This window comes from Taudactylus pleione, unplaced genomic scaffold, assembly GCF_031769625.1.
Source record: "Taudactylus pleione unplaced genomic scaffold, aTauple2 ptg000017l, whole genome shotgun sequence".
Classification (NCBI taxonomy): domain Eukaryota; kingdom Metazoa; phylum Chordata; class Amphibia; order Anura; family Myobatrachidae; genus Taudactylus; species Taudactylus pleione.
Window position 1 is genome coordinate 17196005 of NW_028284419.1, and position 24396 is coordinate 17220400.

A 24396-nucleotide genomic window follows, 5' to 3' on the forward strand; every position below is an offset into this window, starting at 1 on the left:
GGGACGTCATGACGTCTCTCCCATAGATCCGAAGAGCCGGAGCTCACACCTAAGCTCCGGCTCCCGCAGAGAGCACTATGGGAGGGACGTCATAACGTCTCTCCCATAGATCCGTGGTGGAGCCGCGGTCAGACCAGATGGCAGCGGACGCAGGAGCGGGGCTTAAGGTAAGTATGGTCTTTGTTTTTTAATTGTATTTTTTTTTTCAGAAGCACCAGCACTGGGGGCATGGCTATAGAGGTTATTACTATAGGGGGCATGGCTATAGGGGGGCATTACTACTGGGGGCACGTCTATAGGGGGGCATAACTGCGGTGGGCATTACAACAGTGGACACTACTAATGGGGGCATTAATATGGGGCATTACTACTGGAGGCACTACTATAGGGGGCATTACTACAGTGGACACTACTAATGGGGGCATTAACATAGGGGGCATTACTACTGGAGGCACTACTATAGGGGGCATTACTAATGGGGGCATTACTACTGTAGGCACTACTAACGGAGGCATTACTACTGGGGCACTACTAACGGGGCACTACTATAGGGGGCATTACTACTTTGGGCACTACTATAGGGGATATTCCTACTGTGGGCACTACTATAGGGGGCATTAATACTGGGGCACTACTTAAGTGGGCATTACAACTGTGGGCACTATTATATGGGGCATTACTACTGTAGCACTACCATTGGGGGCATTACCAATGGGGGCACTACTATAGGGTACATTACCAATGGGGGCACTACTACTGGGGACATTAACACTGTGGGCATTACCACTGCGGGCACAACTAATGAGGGCACTGCATGGGGGCACCACTTGGGGGGCCATTGTGTAAGGGGCACTACTGCTGTGGGTATTGCATAAGGGGCACTACTACAGTGGGCATTGTGTTAGGGGCACTACTACTGTGAGCCTTGTGTTATACAGGTTATTACTGCGTATGGCATAATGTGTTATACAGGCATTACTGCATGTGGCATAATGTGTTATAAACTCCATTACTGTGTGTGACATAATGTGTTATACAAGGCATTACTGCATGTGGCATAATGTGTTTTGTAAAGGGCATTACTGCATATGGCATAATGTGTTATAAAGGGCATTACTGCATGTGGCATAATGTGTTATAAAGGGCATTCCTGTGTAAGACATACTGTGTAAGGTGCATTACTGCGCATGGCAATTATTCGCCATGAGGGGAGAGTTTGGGGGAAGCCCAGCACCTTCATAAGTGCTGGGCACGCCCCACAGTGTGATGAATTGGGGGTGTTCCACAAGGACACGCCCCCTTTCCAGAAGCGCATGCACAGAGGAACGCCATCTAAAAAAAGTGATTTCCTTCTTTATGGGGTGGGGGGGGGACGCAACTGGGAACTTTCGCCCTGAGCTCCACAATGTCTAGAACCAACCCTGGACCCATCAGCTCCAAACATGGCTGCTCTGCTACGGGACCCAGTGTTAGTGCGTTCGCCCATGATCAGGGCCATTACTGGGGGGATGTATCGGTGCCACCACCCAGGACGTGGGGAAGCGGCACTGTTGCTACCCCTACAGAACCCCACCACAATGTTCTACCATGCAGTATACCTGGAACAGCATCGCGGAGCAAAGGAAATTACAGGGCACGTCTTCCCCTTTTCCATCTGAGGAAATGGTCTTGAAGTTCATACCACAAAATTAGTTGGATATGTTTCATTATTACTGTGACTTTATGGAAAAGATTTAATAAGGGGAAGAGGCCGACCATCTGGTATCACCCGACTCCTTTTTCTTTGCACTACCTAATAACTGAGTTGAAACGTGTTTTTCGCAAAATCGGCCACAGCTTTATTTAGAATACAACACCAATTTAAATAAACATTTGAGGTTATAGGGCAAGGAAAGAACTGGTGGGCAAGGCTCTCGCACCATTTTCTTAACCATATACTGATGTGTCCACATACTGTACATTTTAATTCCTTGTGCATCAAACAGTCCGTCTAGTCGCGCCAGGCCGTGATGTGATTCGGCCGCGCTGAGCATCTTTTCGTGCAGCTTTTTACCTTTAAATGCATCTTTTTCACATCATAGATGCTGACACTGTAATGTAGCATTTTGCATGCAGATGCAGTTACACATAGAATATAGGCATGCCGCATATCATTTTAATCAGCAGAAGCTGCTTGTGCGTCCTATTCACACCACTGTGACATGCAAATAAGACACATATGAAGGTAAAAAGTTGCGGTAAAAGGGGTGTGGCCTTAAATGACACTGATTTGGGGCGGGGCTTGGATGTGACAGCGCAATCGTGTCATCGTGGCCACGCCCCCTCTTCACAATGCCGATATTAATGACATTGTGAAGCAGGGGGCGGGACCACGATAACGCGATTCAGCACAAATTGCGTCACCGGCCTCCTGATACCGGGGATTTACACTGTAGGGGGGGGCGGACGGTGTCGCTGGGGGGCTTGCCTGCCTTTCCGGGGTGGCGGGAGCGGCCCCCAATTTTCAGGAGGCTCCCGGCCGAATCAGGAGGGTAGGCAAGTATGTGAAAAGATGCTCGGCGCTACAGAGTTGCACCTGAATATGCCTGGCCCTCTGATATCCCCCTGCAAACCATTCCATACCGTGTCTTTCTCACCACTTTCCCCCACTGCAGCTCATTGCCTGTGACATTCCTGAATGGCCAGATCACCATATAACCCACATTAAAATTATTTTCCTCAATTTTTATTTTATATTTTGTAAAAAAAAAAACATACAACCATGAACAAACTTTTAACACACAAAACAATGCAAAGAAAATAACAATCTGTCTATTCCTAATGTGGTTTATTCAAATCTATAACTTGCTGCAACTACTGTGGCTAATGGGCTCGGTAGGCAGGGATTCTACACATGAGTACTACCCCCCTTCTTTTCCGCTGCTCCTTATATCTGCCTTCCTGCTCCTTCCAGCAGAGCCATGTAGCCAGCGGGTCACCTAAGGGATTGGACCCCTTGCCTTTCCGTCCTAAATTTACACCATTTGCCACAGGCTGCCTCACGCCCATGGCCAGACTGGCCACCTGGCACCTGGCAACTTTAACTGTACAACGTCACAAAGCAGCATTTATACTAGCGTTTACTTCCTCAGCAATGACCTTTCATTAATGCTATTTTGTCTACCTGGAATCTAACTCCATCCCTTTTTTAATCACTCATTACACCTTGGGGCCATTTAAAAGTGATGCTAGCAAAGTGCTTCCAGAAGTCTGCATGTTGCTATACCATAATTCCTCTGTGGTATAATGTGTAAGGGACATTAATGTATGGTATAAGAGACACTACTACTGTTATGTGTTATAACTTATAAGGGGCACTACTGTGTGACGTAACGTGAATAAGGGGCACTACTGTGTGATGTAACATGAATAAGAGGCACTACTGTGTTATGTAATGTGAATAAGGGGCACTACTGTGTGACATAATGTGAATAAGGGGCACTACTGTGTGATGTAATGTGAATAAGGGGCTCTACTGTGTGACGTAATGTGAATAAGGGGCACTACTGTGTGACATAATGTGAATAAGGGGCACTACTGTGTATCATAATTTGAATTAGGGTTACTATTGTGTGGTCACGCGCTTTCCCAGCGAGACCACACCTGTTTTTTTGTGGCGCGCGCTCTCCCAGTTTCAATTGTAGATGGGGCACCAATCCTCTTTATGTACACAGGGCACCAAAATGTGTAATTACGGCAATGCTTTGGTGTGCACAGATGTGTTCAGCACCCCTGCCCTAAAAAATTCCTACAGTGATCACTAATTAATCCTCTACAACTGCTAAACTAGGGCTTGGTGATTGGAGAAATACCTTCTCTTTTCTCTGTGTGTAAACTACATCATGGAGGTGCCAGCTTTACCTAACAGAACCAACCAAATTCCAAATGTCTTACTATGGCACATGTATGCATCCCCTGCAGGATGAGTTCTGTTGTGTGTATTTTAATACAGCGAGAGCGTTGCACTTCCATGTTCTTCTAATTTTAAAATTATTTGTAAGAGTATATACCAAAAAGTGGGAGGAGTCAGGAACAGTAAGGGGAGGAGTCTATGCCCGAAATCAGATGCTGACGTGAGGTGGACTTGTGTGCTTTAAATGCCAGGGCCTATTTTACTGGCATCCTTTGCCCACATTAGCAGTGAGGTTCCGTTGGAACCTTAAGCTAGTGTAACACAAGTTATTTGGCAGAAAGACCTCACTTGTTTCTGCTCGCATCATAATAACCTGCTCACAGAACAGCTGACATTCTGTTGGATTAATATTCGAGCTATGTTTCTTTCTCTTACTTGCCTGCAACTCCAGAACAAGACAGGACATAAGAGTATAACAGAGAACTATATGATACTGCATATACAGTTAGAAATCTGCTTACCTACCACTTTGTTTTCTCTATCGAACGTTCTGCGTTCCAAAGTAAAATATATTTTTGGGTTTTCATGAACTGCTCTGTTATAACTGCACCTTTGGTCTGATTCAGAGATGAATGTAATGTCAATGTTACACGCACTGTAGCGATGTTTCGTGTCATGTGCAGGCTCGGTGATGGATTAGCAACGGCAGTCACAGAGAGGATTTATTTGCAGAGCGAGTGACAGGTGTTCAGCATTTGGGAGAGGTAACCGGGGGGACTTAGAAAAACTCAAGCGTGTCGGAACCGTTTTCTGGGCGTGCTCTAGCGAGGCTCTGCAATTCATTCGCAGCTGCAGAGGTCTGTGTCTATGGTAGAGCACTATGACTGAGAAAGCATAGGCTTACTAAGAAGTTCCATGTGCAACCAATGTTTCTGTTGCTCCTGATTTGTGTGTGAGACGCCGGAGGTGGTCGTCGCAGTGCACAAGACAGCGGCTGAGTCATTAGCATATTTTTGCAAGTCCACTTCGTATGGAATTGCAGTTGTGATGGGATTTGCGTCAATCTCGGAATCAGGCCCTTTGTACAATGGCGCAGAATGTCAGAGTGCTGGGTATGGTACCGAAGTAAATTGCATTGAGGCACTCCTCTGCTTAAAATGGAATCAGCACATTTCTATACACTCTTATTATTTATATACGTATACTTTCCAGACTTCTGGAAACAAATTATCACAAAATGCCGTTTACTATGAGTATGAACAATTACAATCATGAAGGAACGCACAACTCAAGATCATACACAGGGAGATATAGTGAATTGCAGAGATACTTTAATATGTCAGTAAAATATAGTTATGAAGATATATAATGCATCTATAAAGAGGCAATATTTATAATAAGCTGGGCAGAGGACTTTAGTCCAGAAAGAACACCTGTTGAAAATTGGAGTGCGCTACTGCGCTGCCTCCATGATGCTCCTTTAGGGAAGCATCTTCCTTTACCAAGATGGCAGCCATTCTGCATATGCCATTGTCACTGTGTTAGAGCACCACAGTTGAACACAGATGTGTTCCACACAGCTACAGAGAGACCTTGTAATATACCCAGTATACATCCTGCAAGGGCATACTGCTGGCTTGTATATGCGCCTCTACCCACATGCATCATCGGCTGGGCTCTGTATGTTCTGCTCCAGCTCTGTCTCCATCCACGCCAAATCCGAGTAAAACCAAGCCTGCACATCTTGTATGTAACTGTGAGTATGGCTGTACAAACATACTGTGACAGACACAATATACCAGCCACCTGGTTAAGTCCTGATCTGTCTAGTCTTTGATAAATCCACTGGTGTATACTATTTACTTATCACCACCTAATAGTACACACATATCAACACCTACAAGTAGAACCAGAACTCAATTTACAGATTACAGATGGAACCAATATTTAGCAATTCAATGCACAAGGGTCAAAGGGCCTGATGTAAAAATTTGCAGTTGCACATGCATTAGCGTCCACCTCTGATTCAGACCCTAAGGACCATATTCATCATAACTTAATTTCTACAAAAGCAGGTGAAACTTAAGATTTTCACCTACTTTTGTATAAATTAAGTGTCAGGAAAATTCATCATTCATGTAACGCAGGAGATATAACTGATACAATAGGTTACAATAGTGCCCCGGTAATTTCCACAGTCCCCTATACTATAGTATGGGGATGTGGAAATTATGTAATTCATCAAGTTACCTTTTTTCTGAACTTGACAGTGACACTGTACGCCATTCTGAGATGGCGTACAGCACCTAATGCAGGAGAGGGATCTGAAAAGATCCCTCCCTGCATTGTCCTCTTATCTGAAGCAGCTCTGTCCCGGCTACCCGAGCAGTCCTCCTGTGAGCCGGGGGAAGGGAAAGGGCGTGGCAGCGGCTGACCCGACGACTGACACAGCAGAGCTGCATATCTGAGCAGGAGGGGGCTCAGACTCCGGCAGCAGCTACAGCTCTGCGGTGGCAGGGGGGTTGGGCTTGACTGACACTGGTGGGTTTGGTGGACTTTCCGTCGTCTTCTCTTTATTCTTTATTTCAGACTCTTCGCAGCCTGTCTTCAAGCTGTGCATACGCAGCTTGAAGACAGGCTGCAAAGAACCCAAGAAGGCCGAAGTAGCAGGAGAAAAGTGCCTCAAGAGCAGCTTTTTGGAAGTGATAATTATGTATAGGAGGCACGATGAATGCCTCCTGTACTTAGATTGAGGATGAGTACGGGCTGCTGGCGCTTGGGATCCCTGCGGTCAAAATCCTGCCACCAGCATTCCAACAGGGTTAGGATACTGACACCTGACGGTAAGTATCCTAACTCTCCCCCTCTCCCTACTCTAACCCTCCCTCCCCAGTGCCTGAACCTAACCTCCTCCCTAGTGACTTAAACTAACCTTCCCCATACCCACACCCTAAACCTAACCCTCTCCCCCTAGTGCCAAACCCTCCCCTTAGTGCCTAACTCTAACATTCCCCCCAACCCCGATACTTACCTTCAGGATGTCACAGCAAGTTCAATTCTTAATTATCACTGGGCACATTATTATCATAATGCAAAGGGCCCTAAATTCCGTCCACAATGTAGGTAACAGGAAAATGTACTTATGGATGTTATAATCTTGCAGTTACCTGTATATATGAATGGTGATTTTTTTTTTCATTACCACAGCTCACAGAAAGGCCTGAATATGACAAGTGGGATATTTTTGTTAGATCACTAAGAAAGAAAACATGCATATACAATCCAAGCAATCCACTTTGTGCAAAATGATCCGCAGATAGCGGTTTCAATGTATTTTGTGTTAATAAACAGCACAGGTAGAACATATGTTTTACTAATATATGCATATTTATGAAGCTTGGCAATAGACTTGCTTATTAATATGTGACCTGTTCTTACCCAAAGTCAGTCTGTTCAGGATAGACAGGAAATGTACTCCATAATTCATGGTTAAACATATTATGGGTGTTCATTGGAAAAAGGTCAAAGTTTGGGAAAGGTGACAGTTGCATGATTTGTAATATTGACACTGAATAAATAATTTGTTAGGAAGATGGAATAAAATGATACCCTTCTGTGAGCTTTATTCCTGTTTTAACTAATCCTCTCTCTTTATTAAACATTATCTCTGCCATCTGCTCGGGGCGAACACTCTCTACATTTTGCAGAAGCAAATGGTACTGATTGACTATATGAGAAACATGACCGGATTTAGCTCACTCCTAGTGTGCATTACCCAAAGGAGAAAGCGGATAACCAATCCATTAATTAAATTAGACACTGTGTAAATCATATGGTGAAACTAATGTGTGCATCTAAAAACGCCCAGGGAAAATAGGCTGTATATATCATTAATAAATACCTGAAGAACACTGACATACTGTATGAGAATCTACTATATAAAATCCACAGAGATGTACTGAAAATTTAGTGTTCTGCAGCCTCTCTGTCATGTCAATTAATAAATTGAAGCATGCCTATAGGTAAAATGAGATAAGTCCTTTAAGGGGAATCCTTATGAAATATGAACAAAAAAAATTGTGGTAATTCAATTTTACTGAAAGACATAAAATTAAGATGAGATTTATATACATCCACAATTCAACATAACCAACAACCATTTTACTGATGGGTGTAATGCACTCCAATTTGTAAATATAGTATATTATTCAAAATATGCATTTAAAGTAGGTTATAAGTATGCATTTGATCTAGATAGCTTCAACTATGCTTCAGTCAAAGGTACGAACCTAAGGGCCTTATTCAGAGATTTATGCAATGCCGATATTTTCGCCGATCGAGTGATTGCTTGCAAAATGTGCATGCGCGAAAGTCGCACTGCGTGTGCACAGCCATTGCATTGTAATCACTCTCGGACAATGGAACCACTTGCAAAGTGAGTGACAGGTAGTCAGCGTTTTGGATTGGTAAGGGGGGTGGGTTTGAAAAACGCAGGAGTGTCTGACCCTTTAAACACCATTTCATGGGCATGCAAAAATAAGACATTGCAATCTCCATTGCAGCATGCGGCTAGTCAGACTTTACTTGCATGCTGCGCAACTGCCCGACGACCATCGATTTTACCGATATTTACTCTGTTGCACATCATTGGATGGATATGAGAAGGCAGCTGTGGGCGTCCCTATGCTCGGCTAAACTTTGAAAGGCATTAGCATATTTTAGCAACTGTAATCCTTAAGAGATCGCAGTTGCCATAAGTGCCCACTTTGTAAGGGATGAGATCACACTTTGAGTTCTCTGGCAAAGTAAGCACAGCACACAAATAACGTGGTAAATTAGTGCAGCTTGATGCACATTTAATGAGTTAAGTTAGTATGGCATGCTGATGTTAATTCATATTCGCTGTCCTAATTTCAGTGTCCGCTATGGTGAAAACATGTATGCATAAGAAGCTTAATAATGTAAAAAAAAAATTAAACCTATTGAGTTCAGAACAAAAAGTGAATATAAAACGCGTGCTAGAGAAATAAGTATAAAAACGAACTCTAGAAAATGAGTAAAAAAAGCATATGAGTACATAATACTAGTAATGATTATAGTCCTTTTGGACTGAGTTGTGGAAGTATGTGGCATTTAAGTAGGGGTGTGCACCGGCCACTTTTCGTGTTTTGTGTTTTGGTTTTGGATCTGGACCTTTCTTCGTGTTTTGGATCTGGATTGGTTTTGCCAAAACCTCCCTTCCGTGTTTTGGGTTCTGGGTTTTGTGTTTTGGATTTGTATTTTTTTTTTTTAAAAAGCATAAAAACAGCTAAAATCACAGAATTTGTGGGGTTTTATGCTCCTATTCAATTATTAACCTCAATAACCTTCATTTCCACTCATTTCCTGTCTATTCTGAACACCTCACATCTCACAATATTGTTTTTATGGCCAAAAGGTTGCACCGAGGTAGCTGGATGACTATGCTAAGCGACACGAGTGGGCGGCACAAACACGTGGCCCATCTAGGAGTGACACTGCAGTGGCAGACAGGATGGCAGTTTGCAAAACTAGGCCCCAAACAGTACATACTGCAAAGAAAAAAAAGAGGTGCAAGATGGAATTGTCCTTGGGCCCTCCCACCCACCCTTATGGTTGTATAAATAGGACATGCACACTTTAAAAAACCAATCATTTCAGCGCCAGGGTCTGCCACATGACTGTGGCTGAAATTATTGGTTCGTTTGGGCCCCCACAAAACAAGCTGGCAATTAATGTGTCCCTGCACAAACTGGCTATACGGAGGCAAGATGTCGTCTTCATCCCCCTCATCCACCGATTCCTTGGATAAAACAGGAAAAAGGGATTTAGGTGTCCCTGGACTGCTTACGGTCTTAGCCAAAGTTTCTGAACTTGACAGTAACTTTTTATGAACGCGCTGCAGGTGCCGTATAAGGGAGGATGTTCCTAGGTGGTTAACGTCCCTACCCCTACTTATTTCACCTTTACATATGGTACATATGGCAAGACAGTTGTTGTCCGGATTTGGATAGAATTATTGCCAGACCAAAGAGGTGGAATGTTTGGTCTTCTGCCCAGGCATGACCGTGATGGGCTTTTTCATCCCACGGACAACAACTGTCTCCCCCAGAGCCTGATTTAAACAAACCACATCACCATCAGAATCCTCCTCGCCAACTTCCTCCTCAGCACCAGCTACACCAGTATCCTCATCCTGTTGTACTTCAACAGTGACATCTTCAATCTGCATATCAGCAAGTGGACTGTGGGTGCTCCTTTCAGCACTTGCAGGGGGCGTGCAAATGGTGGAAAGAGCCACCTCTTCCCGTCCAGTGCTGGGAAGGTCAGGCATCACAACCGCCACCACACTTGGACTCTCCTTGGGGATTTGTGATATCTTCTTAGAACGCACAGTTCTTCGGTGTGCTTTTGCCAGCTTAACTCGTTTGATTTTTTTAGCGGGAGGAGGGCTTCCATCGTCATGTGAAGCTGAACCACTAGTCATGAACATAGGGAAAGACCTTAGCCATTCCTTGCCACTCCGTGTCATAAATGGCATATTGGCAAGTTTACGTTTCTCTTCAGATGATTTAAATGTTTTTTTTAAGGTCATTTTCCTGAACTTTGTCATTTGGGATTGTATGTGCCCTCTACTATGACAATGGGCATCGGCCTTGGCAGACGACGTTGATGGCATGTTATCGTCTATGTCATGACTAGTGGCAGCAGCTTCAGCACTAGGAGGAAGTGATTCTTGATCTTTCCCTATTTTATTTTTATCGGAGAAAGTTTGGTCCTCCATTTATGTTATTTTGATTTGATATATACGTCCGGCTAAGGCGCACACAAACACAGAAAATATTTTTTTATTTTTGCTGGAGAGTAGTGCCCTTTGTGGGTTACACCAGCCTTTAAGAAATGAGCCAGTCAGCCCTTTACTTATGGGACACAGGTGCACGCTTGGCGCTGCTCCTTTGTTTATGCACGTGCAGCCACAGTGCACACAATTCACAAACACAGAAAAAAAAAATTTCTTTTGTTAGGAGCGCCCTTTGGGGGTTACAGCACCCTTTAGCAGTCAATCCAGCCGGCCCCTTATTTATGGGACACAGGCGCACGCTTGGCACTACTTTGTTGATGCACGTGCGGCTACTGCGCACACAATTCACAAACACAAAAAAATATATTATTTTATTTTGTTTGGAGTGCCCTTTGGGGGTTACAGCACCCTTTAGCGGTCAATCCAGCCGGCCCTTTATTTATGGGACACAGGCGCACGCTTGGTACTACTTTGTTGATGCACGTGCGGCTACTGCGCACACAATTCACAAACACAAAAAATATATTTTTTTAATTTGTTTGGAGTGTACTTTGGGGGTTACAGCACCCTTTAACGGACAAGCCAGCCGGCCTTTTACTTATGGGACACAGGCGCATGCTTGGCGCTGCTCCTTTGTTGATGCACGTGCAGCCTCAGTGCACACAATTCACAAACACAGAAAAAAAAAAATTATTTTGCACTTGGGGGGAGCACCCCTGACGGACAGAGCACCCCCTGGACAACACTACAGCACCCCTTTAGGACTGGGACACTGCACAGGACTTTGGAGTGGACACAGCCCCTATGGACAACTGACTGCACAACACAGTCCAGCCAGCCCCTATGGACTTTGAAGTAGTGGACACAGCTCCTATGGACAACAGCAGCACAGCGCAGCACAGCACAGCACAACACTACACTGCACTACACTACACTACACTACACAGCCCAGCCAGCCCTAACTCCCACCCTCCCTCTTCACTGTCCACAGCCGAGTGAGAAAATAGCGCCGACGCGGGTACCTTATATACGATCCAAAACCTACGAGACCCGGAAGGCGGGATGATGACGTTTTGCCTCGATTTCAGATCCGAGTCAGGCGGGAAAAGTCGAGCCTGACTCGGATTGGCCTCGGATCGGGGGGGCTCGGGGGGGTTTTGATTTCAGAAATCCGAACCCGCTCATCCCTACATTTAAGTCTGAGAGTGCATAGTGCCAATATGCACTCTGTGTCTGACCGCTATTCCTAGATGTCCTTTCCTCTATGTGGCTCGGCGTCTTCTTCTTTCTGAAGTGTACAGGATAGACAGATCATAGACAGAGTTGGCCTGATTCTGAGTCTGATGCATTTCTGTTTGACTTTGACAGCCTACTTACTAGGATATGCTAATGCAAGCATCAAATATAGAATGGTATAGACCGCTTGGCCTGTGGTGTGGGGAAGGGGAGGTGCTGTGTGCGTGGAGGCATGTTGTAGTTGTGTTGTTGGGCACAGATGTGAAGTGTGTGGTATGTAATATGTGTGCGTATGTGCTTAGTAGTGTGTGTTGGATGTGTGGGGGGGATACATGGTGTGTGATGGTGATAAAGGTGACTATACCTTACTTCCCCCCACAGAGCACACCTTGGGAGTATAATTACAGCTATACCTAAAGGGTGTTCCCTAAAAGAACAGACCTGAGCACACAGCTATACACCATCTACAGAGAATCTTTGTGACTACTCAAAATTAGGGATGTGCGCCGGACCATTTTTGCCGGATTTGGATTTGGTTCTAATTCGTCGTCTGGCTTTGGATTTGGATTTGCCAAACTGCGGTGACTGGCTTTGGATTTGGATTTTTTTACAAAAATTTACAAGAAAAGCTAAAATCACATAAATTGGTCTTTTCTTTCTTCCTAGAGTATTATTAACCTCAATAACATTAATTTCCAGTCAATTTAGAACACCTCACAGCTTATAATATTGTTTTCAACATTATTGGCCAAAGGTTGCAGTGAGCTGACTGGTTACCAAGCGACAAAGCAGCGGCACAGACACCACAGTTTAAAGCACATCTATGACACATTGCCACACAGCAGTGGCAGAAATTAAAAGTAGTGCACCCACCAAGTGGGGTACGGCCAGCAGAATCACAGTACTTGTTTACAAAGTGGGCTACGGCCCAAGGAGTCACAGTGCACAATCTTATTCACATTACACCGCACATAGTGCCTCTGATTCACATTATACCATAAAGTAGTGTCTCTTATTTATGTTACGACACACAGTAGTGCCCCTTTTACACAATGCCCACAGTAGTGACCCTTTTACACAATGCCCACAGTAGTGCTCCTTTTACACAATGTCCACAGTAGTGACCCTTTTACACAATGCCCACAGTAGGGACCCTTATACACAAAGCCCACAGTAGTAATGCCCCTTATACAATGCCCACAGTAGTAGTGCCACTTATGCAATGCCCACAGCAATAGTGTCCCTTACACAATGCCCCCACTAGTGGTGTCCCGTACACAATGCCCCCAGCAGTGGTGTCCCTTACACAATGCCCCCAGCAGTAGTGTCCCTTATACAATGCCCCTAGTAGTGGTGCCCCCTATGCAGTCCCCTTAGTAGTAGTAGGGCCCCCTATGCAGTGCAACCAGTAGTAGTAGGCCCCCCAGTAGTGTGCCCCCCCATTAGCAGGCCCCCCCAGTAGTATGCCCCACCAGTAGTATGCCCCCCAGTAGTATGCCCCCCATTAGCATGCCCCCCCAGTAGTACGCCCCGCCAGTAGCAGGCCCCCCCAGTAGTATGCCCCCCATTAGCAGGCCCCCAGTAGTAGGCCCCCCGGTAGTAGGCCCCTCCATTAGCAGGCCCCTCCATTAGCAGGCCCCCATACACACATTAAAAAAAAAACTTACCTGTATCCCTGTTCTAGCCGCCGTCCGCTCTGCTGCCACGCGATGAGGAGGGAGCCGGAAGACGGAGCTCCTGAGTGAGCTCCAGCCGGCTCCCTCCGCACATCAGCCAATGAGAGTCCATGTGACTCTCATTGGCTGGATTTACAAACACACAGCTGCCTCTGGCGGCTGTGTGTTTGTTCTGTGTAGGTGCTCGAGGTGCTCTAATGTCGGATTCTCTAGCGAGAATCTGACATCAGGCGGCCGCCGTTCGGCCCCGAACGGGGATCCAAGTCAGGCGGGGGACACCCAAACAGGGTTCGGGTGGACTCAGATCCCCTATGTTCGGAGAGGTTCGGATTCCACAGAATCCGAACCGCTCATCTTTACTCATAATTTATGGTTTGGTTATCCAACTCAAACCCGGTCTCCTCTATTCTTTCCACATCACACCTACACCATATTAATACCTCTAGGTGCCACTCTTATACTCATAATCCATACATTAACTCAGGATACCATGACCATCATATGCCACGTATCCCCCTCACACACATGCCACTAACATACCACACACTTCACATTCACTCCCCAACGACAACCCTCCACTCACACACACACACAAACACACAGCTGAGGAGGCAGATGAGGATAACAACTTAGAAGAGGAGGCCTCAGCTGCCGTGGATTCGCTCAAGGCACCTCTCCCCACTAGCCCACCCAGTACCACCCCACACCTCAACAACCCAAGTCACCCCTGCTAGTCCTTGGTAACTGACTCTCCACCATTAAGCCCTGAACAATTTCAGCCCTTATCTGAAATGTTGCATTTAACGGTCTGTTCCGCTTGTTCACATATCTGATATGGTTAAGTGGACAGTGGGAACAACGGCAGTTTGAAGGCCACTAACTAATGGAGCATACACACGGTCAGATTTGTCAGACTTGTCAGATTTGTCAGATGAACGACTGAACGATTTGAACGATTTGAACGATTGAACGATTTTTGACTGCATTAAAATGAATGGAATCATCCAAGTCTGACTGCAAACCCATCAGATGTCAGATATCTTTATCTGACAAACAGGAACGCGCATCGTTGATCGTCCATCGTTCAGGCATGTCAGATATGAACGATTTTCCTTCAGATATGAACGACTGAAATATTTTTAAATCGTTATCGTTCATATCTGAAGGAAAAATCTGATCGTGTGTATGCACCATAACTCTGTTTTTTTTTAAAGTCCCTGTACAGGTTGGGAAATGCCTTTACAGAAGGTTTTCAAAGGATTATTTAAGTCAATTGTTTTTTGAAGTACTCTTCCTGGTCTACTGGGATGAAAATCCACTCCTAGCCTTAAATCAGGTGTAGACAGCCTTGGTCCTCGAGAGCTCACGTTTTCCAGACGACCTAGCTGGTGCACAGCTGTATTCATTACTCAGCACCACATTTGAAAAGATCCACAGGTGGAGTTAATTATTTATCACAGTTGTGATTCTGTGAGGAGACCTGGAAAACATGCACTGTAGGAAGCTCTCGATACCAGGGTTGCTACCCCTGCCTTAAATCATAGATCTTACGCTTGTCCACATATCTGTGCTGGTTAAGTGGCACTTTGAGGCCACTAACTAACTATGGGTTTTTTTATGTCCCTGTACAGGTTGGGAAATACCTTTTAGAAGGTTTGCAAAGGATTATTTAAGTCAATAGTTTGTTTGTTCTTTGGAAAGCACTCTTCCTGGTCCCCTTCTGGGATGAGAAATCAACTCCCAGCAGCAGCAGCCATGCTCAAGGATTCTTCTGTGGCAAGGCTGCTGCCCGAAAAATAATAAATAAATAAAACTATTTTTTTTTGTGCGTGTTAGCCACACCTGTCACTGTCATCAGCACACCTGTCATGACATCTTGCCTCTATAGAGCCAGTTTGTGCAGGGACAGAGTAATTGACAGCTTGTTCTGTGGGGGCCCAAACGAACCAATCATTTCAGCCACAATCGTGTGGCAGACCCTGGCACTGAAATTATTAGTTTGTTAAAGTGTGCGTGTCCTGTTTATACAACATAAGGGTAGGTGGGAGGGCCCAAGGACAATTCCATCTTGCACCTCTTTTTTTTCTTTGCATTATGTACTCTTTGAGACCTAGTTTTTCAAACTGCCATCCTATCTGCCACTGCAGTGCCACTCCTAGATGGGCCACATGTTTGTGCTGCCCACTTGTGCCGCTTAGCATAGTCATCCAGCTACCTCGGTGCAACCTTTTGGCCTAAAAACAATACTGTGAGGTGTTCAGAATAGACTGAAAATTAGTGAAAATTAATGTTATTGAGGTTAATAATAGCATAGGAACAAAAAAAAAATTCTGTGATTTTAGCTGTTTTTATGCTTTTTTCCAAAAAAATATAGATATGAAACCAAAACATGGCAAAACCAATCCAGATCCAAAACACGAAGAAAGATCCAGATCCAAAACCAAAACCAAAAACACGAAAAGTGGCCATTGCCCACCCCTAGTTATCATTAAAGTTCATGTTTGTTTAAATGTTAGGAGACTATTTGACACATGCAACTACATGTAGATATCAGTTAAGTGTTGTGTAAATGCAATGTATTCGGCAAATACTTAAATAATTAGATAATGAAGGCATTAATGGGTCTATTCACTAAGCCGTGGAGAGAGAGAAAATGGAGAACGATATGTCCCAGCCAATAAGCTCCTAACTGTCAGTTTACAGGCTGTGTTTGGAAAATGAACGTAAGAAGCTGATTGGCTGGGACTTTTCTTGCTCCATTTTATCTCTCTCCAAGGCTTAGTGAATAGACCCCAAGAATAAATTCACCTGCATATCCTACATGTGTGGTTTCCTACATGAGTCCTCATGCATCAGTCACCATTAGTAATATTTCAAAGTGTCCTGAGCTACTCAAATGAAGAGTTTCAGATGCGCATAAGTATGTGCATATACGCTGTTTGAGACTGTGGGATTTTCACTGTGTACCGTGTCACATCCGTGTCCGCAAAATTTCCATACGAAAAATGTCTTCACAACCATTGCACGCCCTCTTATCGCAATCGATGGTTTAGGTCTGTATGACATCTTAAGTGAATGCAAAGAGCGCTCTTTGGTCTCACATGGTTTTGGGCACACATGCGCAGTGGAAATTTGTTCAGGACTGGCAGTGCGCAGTTTGCCGATTATCGCTCCTAGCGTGTGATCTTGCAATAGTCTGAAACTCTGAATCAGGCCCAATATTCACAAACTAGCAACTCTACCCCAGCAAGGTGGGTCAATAAAACATCGGTGTCAAGTTGTCAATAAGTATGTAAATTTGGGAATTACTATCAAAAAGAGAAACAAGCTTCTTCACACTAATATGATGGTTGAAGGCTAACAAAGTTTTCAGTACAAAACTCAAAAATTCTGTTATAAAATGAAATACAAACTCATAATATGAATAATATATGGATTTCATTAAAAATGTTAGCGTTTTTAAATTCAGTAACATTGTATATGTTTGCATATTTTCCTATCTATTTGCATACATGTTTGCATATATCCTGTGAAGATGAGCATTAATTATACTTTAAAATCAATTTCAAAATGATACTAAGGATGTTTCTTGCATTTTAAAACGGTAATGAAGATTTTTCCTTTTGTATGCTATCTTTGAGGAAAACAGCCTTGAAATCAACAGTATTGTGGGTGGATTAAAAGGGAAATGTTTGTCTACATGGCCGATTAGGAAGATGAAACACCACAATATTCTTCCATAGATACTTCACCATTTAAATATTATAATGTTTCTAATGAACAAAGGTAATGAAGTAATTAAACTGACAACTTGTGGCTAAGAAGAAGGTACTAGGGACTGGTGCCACTTGAAAAGGACTGAAAGTTTTACAGCCACTGCTTCCTGGTAGGGGTGTGCACCGGCCACTTTTCGTGTTTTGTGTTTTGGTTTTGGATCTGGATCTTTCTTCGTGTTTTGGATCTGGATTGGTTTTGCCAAAACCACCCTTCCGTGTTTTGGGTTCTGGGTTTTGTGTTTTGGATCTGGATTTTTTCTTAAAAAATAAAAAAAAACGCTAAAATCACATAAAATGGGCCTTTTTTTGTTCCTACGCTATTAATAACCCCAATAACATTAATTTCCACTCATTTCCACTCTATTCTGAACACCTCACACCTCACAATATTGTTTTTAGGCCAAAAGGTTGCACCGAGGTAGCTGGATGACTATGCTAAGCGACACAAGTGGGCGGCACAAACACATGGCCCATCTAGGAGTGGCACTGCAGTGGCAGACAGGAAGCCAATCAGCGTTATGGTGCTCATTTGCATGTAGCACGAACCCGGGAGATCCGTGCTACATGCATCTGTGTGATTGGCACAGAGCAATGACAGGTCCGTGAGACCCGTCTGTGCTGCTGTGGTAAAAAAAAAAAAAAAAACTTGTGTAAAAAAAGAAAAAAATGGCGTGCACCCCCCCAAAAAAGAGCGACCAGCCCCGGGCATTAGTAACCCAGTGCTGGATGTGCTTAAATACAGGGGACAAACGACGTAGGGGTCCCCTGTACTTAAGCACAACCAGCACCGGGCTAGTCAGAACCAGCGCTGGTTGCCAAAATACGGGGGACAAACGATGTAGGGGTCCCCCGTATTCTGCGCAACCAGCTCTGGGCTCTGATCCGGTCCTGGTTCTGGAAATACAGGGGAAAAAATTAGTAGGGTTCCCCTGTATGTTCCAGAACCAGCACTGGACTTTTTCTAGCGGGGGGCTGATGCCACAGCCAGGGGAGCCCTTTCACCGGGCCCCCCAGCCGCAGCATCAGCCCTGACCGCTAGTCAGCCCAGGCCGGGGATCCCTGGAGAGCTGGGGACCCCCCCAATAAAGGGGTCACCCTCTCCAGGGCACCCCAGGCCCAGGCTGATAGCCCGGGGCTATCCCCGCCACCCCTGGTGGCGGTGGGTGGCGGGTTGATTGTGTGGTGTGGTGTAAATAAAGAATATCAAACATTGTCTTTACAAGTAGAACTGCAAGTCCCAGCTAGCCTGCCCTGCATGCTGGTACTTGGAGAACCACAAGTACCAGCATGCAGGGCATTAAAGGCCCACTAGTACCTGTAGCTCACCTGTAAAAAAAATGTTTAAAAAAACACAGGACACACACACCGTGACAGTATAAGTTTATTAAACATACATACACACACACACACATGTACACATACTCACCTATGTAACATCGTCCACTTGTCCGGTAAAGTATCCATAGGGGACCTGTGAAAAAAAACATACTCACCATCTCCTATGCGAGGTTCTGTCCTCTTCGTTCCAAAGTAGGCATCCACGGACTTGGCAAAAAAACAAAACGAAAACGCGATCCACGAACTTAGTACCGTTCTATAGAACGGTACTTCCCGAATGAGAGCTTAGCGGCGGGGTATCACCATGGAAACCCCGCTGCTAAGCGTTCATTGGCTGAGAGAGGCCATCTCCCGTCTCTCAGCCAATGAACGGCTCCCTCCATTGTAGTCAATGGTGGGAACCGCAGGGTAAACTTTAATAACCTTGCGGCCATTTTTTTCTTTTTTTACACAGGTTTTTTTTTTTTTTTTTTACCACAGCAGCACAGACGGGTCTCACGGACCCGTCAGTGCTCTGTGTCAATGACACAGATGCAAGTAGCATGGATCTCCTGGTCCGTGCGTGCATCTGTGTCATTGAAATACACAGCAGCACAGACGGGTCTCACTGACCCATCTGTGCTCTGTGTCACTGTCAGTCACACAGATGCATGTAGCACGGATCTCACGAGTCCGTGCTACATGCAAATGAGCACCATAATGCTGATTGGCTGAGAGCCGTGACAGACGGCTCTGTCAGCCAATCAGCACTTTGCCCAGTAAAGGCAAAGGCATTTTTTTTTAAATGGCCGCTCGAGGCAAAACCTCGAGATCCGACAGCAGATCTCGAGGTTTTGCCTCGGGAGAGGGATCCGGGGCAGACAGGGGGATCCGAGCTTGGGCTCGGATCGCCCCGGATCCCCGAAGTTCGGGTGGGTTCGGTTCTCAGGGAACCGAACCCGCTCATCCCTACTTCCTGGTGGGTTGCAGGTGAACATTTAAAATGGCACCCACAGTCAGTGTAAAGTCGAAAGGCGGGAACACACTAGACGATATGTCGCCCGTTCCTGCGGATCAGAGCGAAATATTGTCCACATTGGCCAGTGTGTACCCACTATGCATGACCATGTGCGCTCCCGTGGGTCATCCATCGGGGTCGTTCGATCGACCTGCACGTAGAGCCAATGGAACGACCCAGATGCTGACGCCAATGATAAATGTAAATTGTGATCCGCGCTCAACAAAGGTTCCGTAGATTGCGGGAGCAGCTGAGTACTGGAGATGTCCTTACTCCAAAGGACGGATAAATGTGGTAATTGTGTACTAAGCACTCACCTGATGTTCAGTGGATGGCTTAAAAGGGCAAAGGTGTGACTAAGTACTCCTAAAAATATAAATGAATATTAATGACCAAATGGGATATGTACAGTATATGACGTTATCTTAGAAGACACAGTGCTCCAATATAAACAACTGATTTTATAAAATCCCATGGAGTGTCAATGGTTGCCAGGGATATTAGCAGGCTCCTTTAGGGTGCCTCTATCTGTAGTCTTTAATAGACATTACGTCTCCCTCTGGACACCTATGGTGTGGCAACCCATCTTGAAATCGGTATATGGAGTTAACAGGGTGGTGAGTGTGCCCCTTTAGAGGGTTACTCTCTGTATGTCAAAGACTTCACCCTATGTACACTGAAGATGTGTAACTACGAAACCTAATGTGCCCTCTGGACACCTGTGGTGTAGCAACCTGTCTTGAATTGGTAAAAGGGGTTAACCGGGTGATGAGTGTGCCCCGTTAGAGGGTTACAATCCATATGTTACCTACATCACCCTATGTACACTCTAGGTGTGTAACAATAAATCCTAAAGTGCTGTACAAACAACGGGATGTAAGAAGACCTTTATGTAATAAGGGTCCCTTTCCGTATGTACAATATGTCATACGTTGCCCTCACTGTTCATTCAGTCAAAGTTTTGTAACAGTGCAATTGTAGTGTGTACAGCCGCGGCGTCCCGCGTATGAGCTTACCGGTCAGATGGGAGTCCATACAAAGTCCCCAGTTCATGATGGTGGGATAATGTGGAATCTGCTCCTTCCAGGTCCCGGACGCTGTAGCTGTCAGCGGGGTGGACCTGTTATGTGCCTTATGACACTGGCATAGTGGATGGAGCTGATGCTCTACATATTGGGCGGACGGTCACCATATTTTGTATACCGCCCGCCCAATATATTGTGTGGTCAGGCGTCAAATCTCTGGGTACACACATTGGCAAGTGTGTCCCTTACATTATACTGACTGTGGATTGATCCCTTCTAAACTTTTCATATGCATCCTGCCGGGAAGCAGCGTCTTACAAAAGTCTCATGAATCCAAGTATTTTGGTTTCCCTATTTTATGCCTATTCAAAAATACATAACTTTATTGAATCTCATAAATGTACAGTTCCTTCCATTTGTTTAAAATCTATGCACAGTCAGGACCTTAATTACTGTATGTGGAAAGCATGTCAGCTTTTGTAAATTAGAATATAGACATACTTTTCAGTTGAGGACTATATAAAAGCAAAGCTCAGTGCCACAGCCAGCCTCACTGCTACCTGCCACTCTGCCCATGTGACGTCATGATGTCACAAAGAGGAGTCTGGGACCACAAAGCTGAGTGCCTAAGAGACAGCTCTCCAGGCTGCAGGGTGTCGTTCGAGACGTCAAATACAGGTGTCACTGTGGCAGTGACAGTTCCACACCATCGGCCTTACATCCTGGGTTACAGCACTGCTTACACATCCCTGGTTACAATCCTGGCAACACAGTTAGACAAAGTGGTATGTCAATTCTGGCAGCAGTTTTGGCAAGAGCCTCGAGGACCAAAAGTATTAGGCCCCTTCTGCTATCATTATATGCTATGCTATGCGTGCTTAGGAATGCTCATCTGCTTTCCTTCTCCTTTCCAGCAAAGGATCCACAGAACGGGGTGTACAATTCTGTTCGGGTTGCTACCATTTTTCAAAGAGGATATGTTAGCTGGCACCATTAGAAAAATGATGAGCCACACGGCGAGTCGGACAAAACTTTCTCTAGATCTCTCTTTTTTTATGTGAAATAGGGCATTTTACGCTGGGAACCGGATGGTGACAATGTGATCGCACGTGACCACCCTGACTTCTGAGAGTGTCATGGGAGTGTAGTGAGCATGTATCAAAAATTCTGTGCAATTCAGAGACATGTGTAAGGGAAAGGGAAGCTTGTTTCTGACACATTACTTGCACCCAGCATGGGGCTGTTGCAAGTGCACATACTAATGATGACGGTTGTGGCAGCTGACGTATGATCGATAGGTGGCACACAGGGGTGTTTTAAGAGAGGAGGGGGCCCATGTTCAGACTCAGTATGGGCCTCTTCCTCTCTCTAGCGATGTTGCGGCGGCCAGTGGGTGCAGTAAATTCTGGCTTAGTGCCAGAATCTACTGCGCATGCACAGGTCTCTGGGAGAATGGTGCCCATGCAGGTTTCCCGGGGACATCAGAGAAACTGGAATACTGCATTTTCCCAGTGCTTTTTGCGGCATGCCCTGCACCCATTATAGATACGCCCCTGGTGACACTGGTGCTACTTGCAGATGTACAAATCCCCACAATAGTTGAACAGAATCATGCATTAGCATAAGGAAGTGAATCTGGCTTCCATGGCTGCCCGCAACTACAGGGACTTTGCATGTGACTCAGAATCAGCCCTTAGGTGTGGGTATCAAGGGGGCACTGTAAGTACATCTAGGGTAAGTTTTCCTACAGGCCAGTATAATCTATCCAAGACCTGCTCATGTATTTTGTCTATGGGCCATTTTTAGTACCAGTGGAACATACATCTGTGGAATCACTCGCTGTTTTGTTCTTTCACCTTGAAAGGTACTAATTCGGTACAAAAAAGCTATCATTAATTGTAAAATAAATCATGTCCCTAGCAGGCTGGAAAGGCTTCTTGACTTACTCATGTTTCTTTTTGTTCTGGAAGCATTTCTCTACCCCATTAAATCTAATCACAGCTCCAAATGCAGTTGTCATTAAGCTGTGCCATGCAAAACCCTGTAGGAAAAAATTGTCCTAGTTCAATTCATGGTCTCTGCCAGTAAGACCTCTCTCCACTGCCTCTTCATGTGAGGCCTTCCTATATGGTTTTTCCACGGTTTGTCCATCATGCTGTAAGGGCAGCTTTTTCAGACTAGCGTCATCCTTCCTCATTTGGTAATGGAAGATTTAGTCACAGAAAGAAAAGTCTCACCTCCAAGAGGAGAGGATATTTTAGCCTTGGCACTATGGCAGCTACTAACTTGAATGATTGACTATAGTTAAATATAGTTATAGTTAAATATAACCGGTAAGAGGGTTCTGTCATACACCTCAGACCAGGGTGACTTTACTTCCAGGGTCCACTAAGGCCAACATCATTTTTGAGTCCAACTAGAACAACAAGGGCTTTTCTGTTCTGGGACTCATAGCGCAAGAGGCAGAGTAATCCGGACATTAGGCCCACAAATAACGCACACCTCTACATTCTGGCCTAGTTACTTCCTTTTCCAACCTGACACTCTCATGTAAGACCCCATTTGAGCAGCATTGCAGGTATCACAAGTCAGAGTATTAATATGAATTTTTCACATTTGAGTTTTAGGGAACACAAAATAGTAGAAAAAGCCAAGTGACCAGAAAAAGGAGAGGCTCGCAAGGCAGCCCAACCGAACCCTGGGCAAGACCAATTTTGAAGCTATTGAGACCAAATCAAATGTCCAGCTGGCCTGTCTGGTACCCATGATTGTGGCCTACTGTATGTGACCATGTTATTCACATTTACAGCATTGGTCATATAAGTGTTTCATAGAACCAATGTTGCTATGTTGGGTGACACAACCACATAGTCCACAATCACAATGACCTGGCAAGTTTTTTTTTGCGAGTAGCTGACTTCTTAGGCAGGAGTCTGCCTCTAATGCAGGCCATATACTAGTGTGATTTCAGGCCGATTGCCCGATTTTCAGTGCATCGTACAATGAATCGTGTGGAAATCGTGTATTTTTCAGGTAGAATACGATCCGATGCGTGCTCTCGCCACTCTTAAAATGTATTGTATGATCAGATGTGCAGCCCATCATATCTATCGTTATGGTATGCAGATCGTGCTGTGTATTTGTGCATGCGATGCATCGTGCGTCCAATCGGCGTCATTTCAGTGACATTTTGAAGAAGTGTGTGTTCTTTCAATGACATTCCCTCCTAAACTGCAGATCGATCGTATCATGAGATCGTATGTACATTGTGTGTCAATCGTGTGGCCAGAGAGTTCAAGGGAAATCGTAAGATGAATCTTATCTTATGCTGGTCGTACTAGTGTATGGCCAGCATTAGAGCCTGAATCCTATGACAGAAGATTAAAGACAGAAAAAGATAAAGAAAGTTATTTAATGAACCAAGGTTTTTTTTCTTTGGTACTCGGTAATTATATTGACATTAGTGTAAATCATCAATGCTGCATCCCTACTTCCACTTGAACTACTGTTTTCAAATCTTCAGTTGCCTGGTTGTAGTGATGAATTACTGAGGCAAACAGCGTGAGGGATATGAAAATAGTATTTCAAAAGGAAGAAGCGGCTCTGCATTACAAATATTGATGCAGTTTTCTTAAT